The following is an 11,207-nucleotide window of genomic DNA, read 5'->3' on the forward strand; positions in this document are numbered from 1 at the left end:
TCCTAAACTGGCTGCTCAGTTTGGGCTCCCTGACAGAGTGCTTGAAAAGGGTTATAGAAAGGCAGATAAATGCACTTCTTGTTGCAAGCTTCCCTGACAAGCCAGGCCTCCAGAACAGTGATCTCATTCCTGCCTCATTATTAGTGGTGCCAGATTTTTTCCATTAACAGGTAATTGAGTTGAAACTAAAATAAGCAAAGTTTGTTTTATCCCATGAATTTTCTTGCTTGCTTGTGAAAGAAAAACACTTTAGAGAGGAGTTTGCTCTTAATGTTCATGGAAATGCATTTACATGTTAGAGATTCCTCTCTGCTCTAGTGTAATTAACCTGACTGGTCTTTTTGTTATTGTTGTTTTGATTTTTAAAGCAAAGACATTGGCGAGGCTTAATTCTTTGTTTTAATGGTTTGAATTGCCTGGGACCAGCAGGGTTGGTGGAAATCAGCTGCTCTGAGTGCAGCCACACGTGTTATCCCGCTCCCGTGTGTGCATTCTTGTTCTGTCATTGACTGCACCCACGGCCCCAGAGGAGAAGCAGGAGCACAAGGGGACAATCCCTTCCAGCACTTCCAGGCTCACAACAAGCTTTCCTTTCCAGAGGGGCTGGGGGGACACTGCTGGGACCAGTCTGTGCCTTCTCTCCTGATGGAAAAGGAAGACGAAGTGGCTGTGTGTGAAATGCTCACGGTCCTGCTGAAGATAGTTCTTTGTTTCTAATCAGTGGGGGTGGAAGGGAGAAGTGTAAAATCTGGGTTATGCATGTTTCTGCTAAGACGATGTTGCTTGTAGAGGAGGAGAGAAACATCCTACCTGTCTGGGTGTGTCGGTGTGCAGGGATTGCCGTGCTGTCTGCCGCTGTGCCAACGCAGTGACAGTGCCAAGGAAACCCAAGCAATTCCTCAGCCAGCAGCTTCAGGCTTCCCAGTGCAGTTAGCAGGATGTGTCCTCCCCCTCCTCAGCTGCAGGAGACCTGGCCCTGCCCTGGGTGAAAGGCAAGGCCCTCAAGAACAGCATGTGAAATGCTGCAAGCCCTTGGGGACAAGCATGTCCTGCAGAGAGGTTACTGCAAGTGCGGAGGTCTTCCCATTTTCCAAGTATCTCCCTGATGGTTCCTAATCCCCTAGTGCTGGGCTGCCTTGGAGGACTCTGCACCACCCTACACATCAAGCAGTGAATTTGCTCTAAAGAGCCCAGAAGCAGGGCTGATTTCTGACCTAGCCTGGGCATCTGAGAGTTACTTGTGGGGTCAGCTCTGGCCTTACTTCTAGGCAAAGCAGGCACCTCTTGTTCGCACCCCTCACCTGTAACCTGAAGTGAGAAAAACCTGCAGAGACTTTGCATCATTTCAGGTACTAGTTTAATGGAAACCAGTTACCAATGGTGGAGAACAGACAAGTTTCATGTTTATGGATTTGCACCTTTGCTTGGGTTTTGGGCCAGCCACAGAGGTAGGCGCCTGCCTACTTTACCCTTTTGAAAGAAGGCATGTCCACCAGTGACACCAGGGCTTGAGTGCTTTGCCCTCAAACTGACACCCTTGTGTGAACCATTTCTCTGTGTGACCTCTTCTCCAGCCCTTTGCAATGGAGCAAAGAGACGGGAGCCCTGGATGGAGGTGGGGGGAGGTTGAGCAGGAAGGATGCTGAGAGCGGGCTGTGGGACGGGGACCACGGTGTGTCCCGCTGGGCCGAGGCCCAGCAGGAGAAGCAGGTGGCTGCAGAAGTGCTGAGCACGGCAGCGGTGCCTGCTGAGCGCTGCCTCAGCCTCACATCGCAGCCTCACGTTGCCTGAGCTCTGAGAGGCCAATTATCAATTCACAGAGCCTGCTCCAGCACAAACGGGACCTTCAAAGGGTTGGGAGCCTTTCTGTGGTTTGTTTTGCTTTGGTGTGGTTTGGTTTTTTTTTATGCCCTCCTAAAAAAATGAAAGCAGAAAGACCCATACTTTAAGGTCAAGTGTATAATTGTTTCTAACAGGAATTTCAGACATTGTCTCTTCCTCTTGGCAGGTATGGCTGTGTCAATTACCCTGGCTACCCAGTGACAGACAGGAGACACAATAACCCGCCATCTGCACTTGAACACATTCTCTCTAAATAAGAATTTAAGGGTTTTTTTTTTGTTTTATCGCAGAACTTTTGGGGGTTTTCTGGTTGGAGAATTTAGCTGTTTTTCACCTTGTGAATGTCTGATGCTGAGACTTCTCTGGCAGTGAAAACTGTAGGAGAAGTCAGGTGGTGACATGGGAGCCCTGGTCCTCCTACAGCCCTTGTCTGGGCTGAGGTTGAGGGTCCGTGTGGGAAGATGTACTGTGTATGAGGTAGGACACCAGCAAATGCCTGTTAATGGCTGAAATGAAACAAGATGCCCAAATTACATTCCTAGCAGTCTGGGATACGCATTAACGAAGTCCCTCTGTTTACCTGGCTCTAAAATGCCTGTAAAAAGATGCAATCAGGAGGCGCACCAGCTTGAATGTGTCGTTCTCTGCAATAAGCATGCTCAGGATATGCACAGCAACATCAGGGTTGCCACGAGTGGGAGGTGAAGTTCCTTCTCCAGTCATTCATTCCAATATATTTGTTTCTGACTGGATTTTTTGGGGTACTCCTTGTTGTACCAATGGTTGGTTTTAGTTCCCTGTTTACTGCATGAATTTTTCCGAAGCAGCAAAGTGGCTTGCTTTTATAAACTTCTTCTCTGCATCAACCCTTTGCATGAGGGTTGACAACTTGGATTAGTGAAAAACCATTGAACAAAGTGGTTTCACTTCAAATGGTTTCATTTTGAGAGAGGATATTTTTTCTTTTCCCCACCTTCTTTAATTTTTAAGTGAATTTAAATTAACATATTCACTCAAGTGTAGGTGATACACAGATAGGAAGGATTTACCGTCTACAAATTTGTTCCTTCATTAAAGCCTTCTGTTTAGCCAAGGACCACCTGCAGCATGGACAACAACAGCACAGATCCCTCTGAACTCTGTCCTTTCTTCAGGCTACCTGAACCTGGATGAGAGAGCTGAGGGGTGTGACAGCTGCTCTGCCTCCTTCTTCTTTCAGATCCTTTCTGTTCCATTCGCACTTTACACAGTGTTCCTCACTGTTGCATCTCGGCACCTCAGGTTCCTTCTAAGAGCCACCAGGTTTACCTGTTGTCATGCATTTCATGGGGATATCATAGTAGCATCAGCTCACTTGACCCAAAGGACCATTTCTGGGGGGTTGAGTTTCACATTTGCAGAATGTTTTATGTGTTTTTCAACAAAAGCATCTGTCAGCAGTGAATATAATGGTGGGACAAACTGCTTCAAGATAGCTGAGATCAGCAAGAAGATCTGGCCTAATAGAACAGACCTTGCAATGTGGAAGAGGACATGAGGACAGGTTGGTTGTACAACATAAATGACTTTAATATTCTAATAGGTTCAGTAAAGACCTTTTACTTGAGCATTAGCATGTTTGAATTTGCACTGACTTGCACCTCTTCTCTTTTCTGGGATGAAGTGCTCGAGACTTCCAATGGTAACTCATGGCTTTGGGTATCCCATTTGATGAAGGAAGATGGTTCACAGCAAGAACTGCATTCCTTTCATTCCAGGGGGAAAGGAATCTGTACACAACGTCTTAACTTCAGCTCTAAAACTGAAACCAAAACAATCAGTAGCTGCTACTGAAAAAATATACAGTGATCTTATTTTAATTTAATCCATGAGATACACCTAGCACACCTTTGGTACCGCATAAAATAACAACATTTTTCATGTTAGAGAAAGCAAAATGAACAGTAGCGTAAGTAATTCTATATGTTAGTTGCATTTAAATACGCTGAAATTTCACTGTTACATATAAGTCCTTTGGATTTGGTCCAACCTAAAAATCATATTTACACAAACTTCAATATTTTGGGGCGATTTTTTTTCCCCTGAACACACCTGCCTTTTTCAGTGGGGATATTGTTCTGGCTAGTTTTCTTTACCTTAACAGAGGTGACTCGGCAGCACATTTCTTTTGACAAAAACACACAAAACCAACACGGATCAGTTAACACAGATGACATCTTTAAACTTGAATACATTTTTTCACTATAAACGCCACCAGTCAACTTTCGTGTAGGTAGGTTTCCATTGTTAGTTGTCAAAGTCTTCTTGAGTGGATTTCCCACTGTGTCACTTTTGTGTGAGTCAAATCAAGATTATAGGTAACAGAGAAGAAAAAGAAAAAGAAGAGAAGGTTAGACCCTCATTTTAGAGTTTAAGAAAAATCTACCAGCAGGTTGCAGTTCGAGTTGGTAATATACATGAAAGGGGGAGTCCAAGCCGTGTCACAGGTATCACTATATTAGGCTTTCAGGAAAAAGCATACAAAACACATATTGTAGTGGTCACACACAGAGACATAAATTTAGGAACAAGATCTGCCTTAGCTTGAACATACTCGGCTCTGATAATAAGGAACAATGGACTGAAGCTATTATGAAACGAAACCCAGGTGTCTGAATGGAGGGAGCTTTTAGTTGAGTTCTCCTGGAATAAAAAAGTCTAACTTTTTTCACAGATATATGTTGTCCTATTTTTTCTCTATTCTCACTTTACAAGACAGCTGATTTTATTTGGGGTTTGATTAATGAACATGATTAAGGTGTTCAGTGCTGAAATTTTCTGGAGTAACATTTAAATGATTTTTTTCTTCCTTCATCTTTTCTGTCTTAAATAATTTTTCTTTCATTAGGATTTTGGGTGTGCGAAGAAAACAAGCTAAGGTATCCTCTCTATCATATCCACAAGGTAATTGCCAGGATGGATTTCAGATACTTTGTAATAGTTTGGAATAGTCTGGGGAGTTTCTAATCCTGCATGAGTGGTGTAAATGTATCTTATAAATTAATTCACTTAGTGAAATTGGCAGAAACAACCTCAATGAGGAAAAGGCAGTGAATATCTAAACCTGGGCAAAAGCGTGATTTATGGCAAAAATAAGCTGTTTGACACTTTGTCTTGACCTGTGTGGGATGTTAACAGACTGCTGAGATGCATCTAAGGAAACTGGAAGACTGAGAGAGCAGAGACCTTCAGCGGAATTCGAAGAGTCCCACAAGGACATAAGAATGACAGAGGCAAAGTCCAGGTCGTTGACGGTGTCTGGCGGTGTCAGACCTCCAGCTGTGGAATTCGCAGGTAAGTTTGACTTTTCTCTCAAAAGGAGTGTGGGTACATTCTAGGTTTGAGACAGACATGCATAGATCTCTGGTCATACTGAAGACCTTTCCTCTTTGCTTAGGTAATTATCTCACACACTATCCAATTTTATTATTGCTAGGAGTAAACCTGCTTGATATGAGGAACTCATCTTCTACTTTTATCTTAACCATAGGCCACAAGCCTGGTTCTCTGCATATGATCCTCTTGAAGTAAGTATGATGGGTCAACACCACACAACATCACACCCCCAGAGTTTTGTCTAAGGGCTGGAACATTATGGGAAGGGTGCTCAGGGATTCAGCAGTATGGAGTAATGTTCTCTTGACTTCAAGGAGCCATCAGAATATCTGGGGAACAAACAAGGCTGAGCTAGACTTGTATGCAGGTCAAACAGGGCTTCTCTCCCTGCAGAATCAATGGCAATTACTAGATTTGCATCAGAGGCTTAGTCAACCAGAGGTTAATAATGTTTAGAATAAATATTTTGGCCTGTGTGTAAAACATACAAATATTCAAGGGTGTTTGCACTGAGGCTTTTGGCTGGACCTCTATAAAGATACAAGCAAGAAGCCAAACATATGTTCTGGCATTCTAGGCTTTGATTCTTAATCATGTTCTGTGCTTGCTTTCAGAGGTTTGCTTTGGGGCCATCTCCAGTGTGAGAAAACACGACAGAGAAATCAAGCAGAGAGGTTGTGCATAACAGTGCAGCGTTCATATCTGAAAGGGGAGCTTTTGTAAGCACTAACATTTTTCTTCTTTTGACAGTAGTCACACATTTTTCCTTGGTTTATCTTAACTGGGAATAACCCCTAAGACAGGATGTCTCCGGGCACTTCAGAGAAGTGCTTTTTGAAGGCAAAGGAAATAATGCTACAGGGCTGTGCCTCACATCTCTTTGACTGCTAAGAATCCTGTAAAACCATTACCGAGTGCAGGATGTGTCCATGGCTGGTCTCAAGTGTAGCTGCAGCACCTGGCTCATGATACAGGAATATCCTCTTGATCTAGGAGAATGTTCACCAGCTTTACTAATATTTGGCTCCCTGACACAGACTAAACCAGGTCTGACAGGACATATAACAAGGCAGTGGCTGGGCATGTAAACTGGGCAATATATCACAGTATGGGGAGAATCAGGGACCAGTTGTCACAGAGAGTGAATTCTGAAAGATTCTCAGGAACAGAAAGAAGATGAAAATAAGGCTTTTGGGATGGGTTTGGGTTTGCTTTTGCTTTAACCTGACATGATGTCCTTCCATGGCTATGAAACTTTTTGGGAATGGCTTTCATACTTTCTCAATGCATCACCCTTTTATCTATTCTGTTTACGAGGAAAGAGGGCTTACTTGTAAGCTGAACTTTCCTTTTCCTTCCCTCTTTCTATCCAGAAAGGTTCCTCTTTCTTTGTTTTTAAGCTTATTTTTAACAGTTTAAAATGCTGTAATGGAAAAAGTTAATCACTCTAAGGAGAGAAGTGTAAAAATTACCCCCAAATCCATTGGCTAATTCTAAAATGTATTTAATCTCTTTTGTAACTTTTTGCACTTTGGTAATTTGATAATTACAAGAGAATGTACTTCATGGCATACATCTAGTATCTGATATATCTGCAAAGGAAAAGCCATGAAGTCAATGGAAATATTTCAGTAACCTGAGGTCAAGCTGTAGTTTTCTGAGAAAACAGAAACTCCATTTCTTTTCTTCCCATCAGTCTTGTCATCTCTTCTTCCTCACATGTGCAACTTCATTTTCCGATGCACATTTCTGTCCTATGACTGCTGGGGCACATGGTAGCTGTGAAAACCTGATCTATCAGGTGTTGAAGCCAATGAATTTTGATCACAGCTCACTTTCCATTGGGCTCTAAATGGTTCTTTCTGCAGAAAATGTCACAACATATTGGTCAGAAACTTGTAAGAGCAAAATGGAATGGAATTTAGAAAGCACCCTGGACCAACAGAGAACATGGAGAGCAAAAGAGCAGTGACAGGAAGAACATGGTCCACTGCTGGCCAAACTGCAGGATAATTAAACCAGAAATAGCATGGGGCAAGAAAGAGGCCAATTAATTCCATCGGACGGATGTCATCTAGCAGTTTAAGACAAGAAGGAAGCACTGTATAAAGTGGAGATGACGGTGGCAATCTGCCAATCTATCACAATCTTCTTTTATTTAAGATGCTTCTTAGTATCTTATATTTCAAATAAAATATTTATAGTTCTGTTAATAGCATGCAGGGATGGGGCCCACTCCAGAGATTAGTCTGTACAAGAAGTTGTCTGCTGGTGTAAATTAGATCAGTGAAGCTTGGGATATTCATGCTTATAGTCTTGTCATCATTTGTATTTTGGGGCTACAGGCTAGGGCAGCAGCCAAGCTACCTCTAGGCACATTACTCTCCACTCCATGTTGTGGCTTCCTCTCACCTTCCTGTAAAATGTTTTGCCTGCATCAACTGTTTCGGGCTTCAACAAGTGATTCTGTGTTGTAACCCTCACGGTTGGCAGGCCAGTGTCGTTATTCCCATTCTCCCACATGGAGGCTCCTGCACCTTTTATAGGAGTTGCCCGAGGACATGCAGGTAAGCAGTGCCAGCTTGGCAATATGCAGCCTCACCATTCTTCTCAGATTCCATGGAAGATGAGAATAGGCCCTTTGATGCTTTCAGTGAGTGCTGCAGCCTTTACCAATGTTATGAAAGCTTGTCAGAGAAGAGCTGCGGGGCCAGATTCAACAGCCACTCATGGGAATGGTCCTTGGGATGTGGAACTAGTCTAGGAGAAAATGTGAAAACAGAAGTGATTTATGTTGAAATGAGGGTTGTGAAGACAGCAATGACCACTGAAACATACACAACAATAACTCAGAACAACCTGTCTCTAGCACACTCTGCTGTGCCATCTTTTTAACCCTGGAGGAGGAGACTGGGAAGAGAAATTTAGAGCAGATCTGTGGGACTGATATGAGTGAATGAATCTGACTTCTATCTAGGTGCTTCTGGGTTCTCATCAGCCCCTTTCAAGGCATAAGGGAAACCATCTTGGTCCTCTGTGATCTGCTCCCTGGGATACAGATAGCAGGACAAAGCAGTCATTCTCTTTTTCTCCCATGGTAAGTGGTCTCTGCTCTTTTGATATTAAATATATGGGGTCTTTCCGGAAGGGTAGTGTGAAATGTCAAAGAGATAATGTATTTAAACATTCATCTGGTTTGCAACCATTTTATACCCACCACACAAAGACATAGAAGGCATCTCACTCATTTCTCTGCACTCATCATGCTGCCATTGTGGGACCAGAAGATAATGAGATGAATAGGAAGCATTCCCACAGCATGAGCAATGTAGGAACATCATTATTAATGTTCGTACAAAATATCCCATCTCTACATGATGTCTACATATCTGAGATACAGCCCTCTGACAGATATAAAAAACCATGACCATCCAACAGCGATCTGTTACTTAATGGAAAGTCTGCTTAAATTTCAGTTTAAATTGCATTTATTATTTATGTCTCAAGAAGAGAGTATGTATACTATGTCTTCCCCTTATAGTGCTAGAGGATTAGTAGCTTCCATTTAAACATACAAATATTGGCCCAGAAGGGTGTGGAATATCTCCATATTCAATATTTTAAAATGATAAAAACTCTTTGAAACCAGTGCAAAAATTAAAATCAAGTAGCCTTTTCCATGTGTACTGAGGTGCACATTTTCATGTGGCTGGGGCCAACAGGTCCCTGCAGCTCAGTTCCCAATCACTGGTTCTTCTCCCTCTGGCTCCTGGTGGGCGGTGAGCGTTCCTCCTGGCTGAGTGTTCCAGCCTGAGGGCAGGATCTCTAAGGATGGGGTTCAAAGGGATGTAGAGATGGACAGTTGTATGTGTGGCACTGGAGGCAATGCATGCAAGGATGGTTGCAGTGGCGTTACCTACAGGTAAACATTGCACTAGATAATAATATTTTGATTTTGGTCATCCATCCTTTTCTCTTTGCAGATTGCCCCCTAGCAGGGAGTGGTTTTCACATATAATCATGAGGTGATGTTTTTAGTTGTTAATTTCTGACATTTGTTAACTCTATTTGCTTGTTTGTTTCTTTCACAAGCAGCTCATTGCACACACTCATTCCTCAGCAGCCCATGTGTAACTTCTCTTGGCTTGGCGTGGTTGGTCTGTGTGACACCAGACAGCAATGAGTGCCCACAGCACTGCAGATCTCACTGGCACAGGGAATCCAGGTATTCGAATAATCGATTGCCAAGATATCTCCTCCTACATTGGGACATACCTGACAAACTTTGTGTTTCAGGATTTTGATTGTTGTTTTTTGTGGTTGTTGGGTTTTTTTAAGCCTCAGAAAAATGCGGTTTGTGTTTTTATGCTAACTCATTCATATTCATATTTGCTACAGTAGACATTCTGAATGCTTTACTTAAAGCTCTGCACCCAGAAGTATACAGTGGAACAGATGGTAGAAAGAGCTAGGATTTTTCTTGATATTCTGTGGGTTGGACAACAACCACAACCTGATCCAAAAAATTTTCTTGTTCTCAAACATTTTGCTGTCAATACACTTCTCAGGAATGTACTCAGAGTTGTTTGGAGACATGGAAAAATATTTACCTCAGCCTTCCACAATTTATTACTTATTGTTTGAAAAAGTTGCCTCTTTTCTGTGCCAACATTTATCATCTTGGGAAACATGCTGGAATATAGCAGTGATATTAAACAATAATATGCTCTTTGCTGGGATAAAATAATATTGCTGGGCCACTGCAGAGGAAGCCAAAAACCACATGTGAAATGGTTCCTTTGGAAGGGCAAAAAGTCTCCAAGTTTGTTAGCAAATAATTTAGCTAGTGGTGCAGACATCAAACGGCTTCGGCAGCACTTGCAAAGCTATTCTGAATATGCATTTCCCCTGGAGTGCTGAGGCACAAAGCCACTGTAATGAAGGTTAGAACCATAATAATAGGAATCCCTCACCAGTAAAAAATAATAACATAATAAAATAATAATAATAAAAAAACTTGCAGAAGAGTTAGGGGAAGAAAGGACACTGTGTGAGTCTTTTAGCAATTCATATTAATTTAACTTCTGTTTGCATGGCCCTGAATTAGGGGCTTCCTTAGCTCCTAAGCAGGAGTGGCAGCTCGATTCCTTTTTCTTTTTCTCCCTGGCTGGAGAGGGAGAAGCTGCCATCCCTGTCCTCCAGTCATTAAGCCACTTTCTTAGCCAAGAATTTCTTGCACATCCACACATGTTTTTTTCCCCTCCCCAAACTATTTTATCTTGTGCAGCCCCTTATGTTTGCTGGAGGTTTCCCATACAAAACCGCGCAGCTACAAATGCAGCATTCTTTAAATATTTCCCCAAATTTCACCCCCCTGCTGAGCTGCATATGACATACTTGATAAGAGCTGCACAGTCTGTGTGAGTAGTAAAATGAATGTCCTCAAGGGCTTCCTCACCGTCTAGTTGTGACTCTTATTGTAGGGTACCCAGTAAGTTTAGGGGAAGAGACAGCATCTTTACCGTCGTGCCTCAGTGCAGCCTGTTAAAGAGAATCGCTGAAGCTTCCTCCATAACCCATAAATCAGATAAATCTTGAGTCACCGGCCTCGTCTGAGTGGACTCAACTTGCTCAACTGGGCACCAGGATCAAGGTGGTGGGTGCAATTGCACCTTTTCAGCTGGCTGCTCTGTGAGCAGTGCACCTGTTTGGGCACAGCTCAGAGTACATCATTTAACCTTCTAAAGACTCATCCCATGAGTGCCCTCACATGCACCAAAGAACAAATACAAACTTTCCTTTGGATGTTCACGAAGGGGAAAAGAGATGGGAAAGGATCAGCACTATGCCTGGAGGGAGAATAAATATAAGTAGAATGGATGGGTGATGTAAAAGGGACAGAGCAACCCTCGAAATTTATTAATATCTACTAATAAGGCACATTTGAATAGTGAGTTTAGTTGTGAAGGATCCAAAGAGCCCCGTGTGTG

The sequence above is a fragment of the Nesoenas mayeri genome (assembly GCF_963082525.1).
Source record: "Nesoenas mayeri genome assembly, chromosome: 7".
Taxonomy (NCBI): domain Eukaryota; kingdom Metazoa; phylum Chordata; class Aves; order Columbiformes; family Columbidae; genus Nesoenas; species Nesoenas mayeri.